Raw genomic sequence first — 4,611 nt, forward strand, 5'->3', positions numbered from 1 at the left:
ACGGAGATTCCGACAAAACATTAGAAAGAACTTTCTGAGCTGCTTGGCATTGGAAGGGACTCCCTCAGGTGGTGGTAGACTCCTCTTCAGTGGGAGTATTTAAACAGAAGTTGGATGGCCATCTGTCAGGGATTATGTAGCTCTGATTGGATGAGATGGCTCTTGGGGTCCCTACCAACTCTACAATTCTATGGTTTTATTATTTACATGGTGGTACCTTTGTTTCATTTGGGCCTGATTCGCAGATGCATCAACTGAATCTGGAGCGGAAAATAAGTGTATGTATTTTTTTTAATAGATATATTTTCAAAAGGACACCTGCTTCCCCTGCTTCTTCCTGACCAGGCCTATGTGTCAGCAAAGAGCTCTGGAAATTTCTGGTCCAGATTCTGGTCTCAGCTCCCCTTTGGTGGCCCCCCAACCTGCCTAGTAGCAGCCTGGGATCCCAAATCCCTGCACGGTCCTGGAAGCCAACTCCTTGCTAGACCAGGTAGCCCCCTCCCCACTTGTTATCATGTTTAGGGAAGAACATTCTTGTGGGCTAGACCCCTGATAAAGACCTCGAATATTTGCCGTCTGCAAAGAGAGATAATGTGAGATGGATATGGAAGGTTCCTGGGGTTAACTTAAGGAGGAGAAGGAGGGAATGTAAAGGCAGGGAACGGAATGTGTGGTCTCTTCCTCTCCCATCACCAGAAGTGAGCGGTGCTTGGTGGGGCAGGGAGGGAGGGGGCCTCTCTTACTGTGGGTGGCAAAGCGAGGGTAGCTTCATCCTTCTTACCTTCACAAACGCTACAGACTTCATCAGCTCAGCTTCTGTGGCAGTAGAATTGGTGGCCCAGCCTCACCCAGGCCACCTATTCAGTGCTAATAATAAAAATAATAATAATAATAATAATAATAATAATAATAATAATAATAATAATTTGTTACTTATACCTCGCCCATCTGGCTGGGTTTCCCCAGCCACTCAGGCTTAGCTGAACACACACACTTCTGAATTAGCTGGGACAATTAAAGTTGTTGAGCTCTTTTCCCCAAAAAGGTTTTGAGCTATTTTTTAAGGAAATTCACATTTCCCCAGACACTTCAGTGATTTCCAACCAGATACTGTTTCCAAGGGCCAAACCCCTAACTTGTGATGGATAGGCAAACAAAAGGGATCTTCCTTTCCTATGCTTTGCTATGGATACAAAGTGACTGGATGTCACCAGCTCCTTATTAGGTGATGCCCCTCTGACATTTCATAGAACCATATGGTTGTTGAGTTGGAAGGTACCCCAAGGGTCATCTAGTCCAACCCCCCTGCAGGGCAGGAATCACAGCTGAAGAATCTCTGGCGCACGTCCATTCAGTATCTGCCTAGAAACCTCCCATGGAGGAGAGCCCACCAACTTCTGAGGGAGTCCATTCTACTGTTGAACAGCTCTGTCAGAAAGTTCTTCCTAAGGTTTAGTCAGAATCTCCTTTTTTGTCATTTGAATTCATTGTCCCAGGTCCTCCCCTCTGGAGCAGCAGGAACAGGCTTACTCCATCTTCCACGTGACAGCCCTTCAAATATTTGAAGATGGCTCTCATATCACCTCTCAGTCTTCTTGGCCTCAAGTGCATTATTAGTTCATCCCCCCCCCCCAAAAAAAAATCTGGTTATGCCAGTTTAAAAGTCTAAGCAATTTCCCTTGTTGCCCTTCTCACCCCACCCCACCCCACCTCCGCTTTCCCTACATTCTTCTTGCACTCCCTCATACGTTTCTTGCTTCTAGCAAATGGCTTGCCTCTTACTCCACAATGGTAGCTCCTGTATTTGCTCACCTTCCTCCCTTGCTCCTTTGTCTTTCACTTACTTCCCTGCCCCCGGCCCCTCAAATTGCTTCTGCACAGCTTGATTTAGATGGTAAGCTCCTTGTGGGCAGGGGCCTGTCAGAATTGCCTCTGTGAAACTCCATAAGGTACATGGATGGATAGATTGATGCCCTCATCTGGGGCCGGATTAAGACCTTTAGAGGCCCTAAGCACTTAAAAGATTTTGGTGTCTCCCCCCCCCCATATATCTAATTCAAAATATAAACAATAATAAACAATATATCATTAATATTACTATTTGTATTATTGTATATATACTGTACATGTATGTGGTTTGGGGGTTTTTCATTTCTTGTGGGAACTTTTTCTTTTTTCTTTTGTTCAGCTGCACCATGTGGTCCATGGTAAATCCGGGAATGGAAAGTTTCTGGGTGCCCTCCTTCCCTTGATGCCCTAAACTCATGCTTATTTTGCTTAATAGTTAATCCAGCCCTGCCCTCATCAACAGGCAGGGTTTTGCCAGCAGCAAAGTGAGTCCTGCTCCTTTCCATCAGGTAGAGACTTCACTGCTTTGTTCCAGCATCTTACCGTAAACGCTACCCAGAAAGAGTCATGCAGTCTTTTGCGGGACAAACGCAACATTTTCAAGGCACTTGCCTCAAGAATGGGTGAATGAAATGTGCCCATCAGCCCACAAGGAAGTGTTCCCCTTTGGCCAGCCCCGAAGCCCTCCCTGCCCTCTATGGCTTCTGTGGATACTGGCTGGTGCTTCTGGTGCCCTGCTGTTACCAGACAGCCCCACCTGGTCCTTCCAACCTTCTCCTGCTGCTCCCAGGGTATCTCACAGCTGCTGCAAATGCTCCCTGCTCACATTCCCTTCCAAAGCTGCATGACAGAACTTCCGATCCTGGCTTCCCCCCTGCAGGAGGCTCGTCAGCTGATTCAGCACATCGTTGGAATAATATAATAGGGGACCCGGCTGCTGCCCAGACATGCTAATCCCACAGCAATTGTGTGGCCTTCCTAGTGGTGTTAGAAGCTCAATGCAGGCTCTGCAACCAAAGCACAAATGGTAATCTGTGCAGAAGGAAACAAACCCAGTCCTCGGCTATTTCATCCCAAAGCATTTGCAATAAGTGGGATTGTGTTTAATAAATGTTCACAGGAAATATCCTCTTAAGATGGGCAATAAACGACAGCCTCTCTGAGGGGTCTTTAAGGTGGCGTAACCATGGCGGCTGGGCATAACCTCTGGGTCAGCAGGTGGATGCTTTCTAGCAGTTTGAAAGAAGAAACTGCAATACGGTTGGGAGGAAGGGGGTGGCGGTTGCCTGGAAAACTAACAAGGCTCATTTCATCTCACCTATAACATCTCCATTATATTGTCTTGTTGTTGTTTAGTCATTTAGTTGTGTCTGACTCTTCGTGACCCCATGGACCAGAGCACGCCAGGCAGTGATCCATGAATGACTATATTGTCTTACATAAAATTAAATTTAAAATCACATTTGGCTTTGAAGAGAATGTAATATGCTCTCATTTCTTCACTTTGCCTTGAAGTCGGCAAGTATCTCAGATTAAGACCCAAGAACTTCAAAATAGGGACATCTTAAGAACTCAAACAATTCTTTTTCTTATTTGGCGATCACTTGTAGTTGAGTAAGATTGTCTCCCATGAACACGAGCTTAACAGTGAGTCCGTAAGTGACTGTGGGAGCCAATTCTGGATCCACACATCTTTCTACAGTGGGGACATAGGTTTCTGGGCAGGAGTTGATCATGGTGAGGGTTTGCCAAACATGCCTTCCTCTTAGCTTGTTTCTCCCTTTTGTCCTGAGTCCGAACGTCTTCAAAGCCTATGACACCTTTGGTAAAGGCTGTTCTCAAATTGGAGTCACAAACAGGGTCACAAGGCTGGATGGGGTCAGGGAGAGGGAATATGCCTACTCAGCATAAGAACCTTGTTTGACTAAGATTAGAGTGGGCACTGCTTATACATGATTTCTTATGCAATGAAAATGTAGTGAAGACTTCTAAATGCAAGCTTGGTGAATGGGTAGTTCAAAAACATATAATTCACTGCAAAATAAAAAAAATTCCTTCAGTAGCACCTTAAAGACCAACTAAGTTTATATTTTGGTATGAGCTTTCGTGTGCATGCACACTTCTTCAGATACACTAGAAACAGAAGTGTCAGACCCTATATATATACAGAGGGTGGTGGGGGTGGGTGGGAATGGGTGGTGGGCTGATGGGAGTGGTAAACCTGGAGATGGCTGTTAATGGCTGCAATTAGTCCTGGGCTGAGGTGCTAAAGAGAGCTTGATCATGCATAATGAGATAAGAATCTGATGTCTCTATTCATCCCAGGTGCTTCCATGGTTTTAAGCTTGGTAATGATTTCCAATTCAGCAACTTCTCTTTCCAGTCTGTTCCTGAAATTTCTCTGTAATAAAACAGCTGCTTTGAGATCTTGTATAGAATGTCCTGGGAGATTGAAGTGTTCTCCTACTGGTTTTTCAGTCTTATGGTTCCTGATGTCAGATTTATGTCCATTTATCCTTTGGCGTAGGGTTTGGCCTGTTTGTCCAATATAGAGAGCTGAAGGGCACCGTTGGCATTTGATGGCATACACAATGTTAGAAGATGAGCAATTAAATAGTCCTGAGATGGTATGTTGGATGTTGTTGGGGCCAGTAATGATGTTGTCCGGGTGTATGTGGCAGCAAAGTTGGCATCTGGGTTTATTGCAGGCTCTGGTACCAGTGTCCATGTTAAGTCTGGTGGTTGTATTATTGTGGGTGAGGA

Source organism: Zootoca vivipara, chromosome 6, assembly GCF_963506605.1.
Source record: "Zootoca vivipara chromosome 6, rZooViv1.1, whole genome shotgun sequence".
NCBI classification, from domain to species: Eukaryota; Metazoa; Chordata; class Lepidosauria; order Squamata; family Lacertidae; genus Zootoca; species Zootoca vivipara.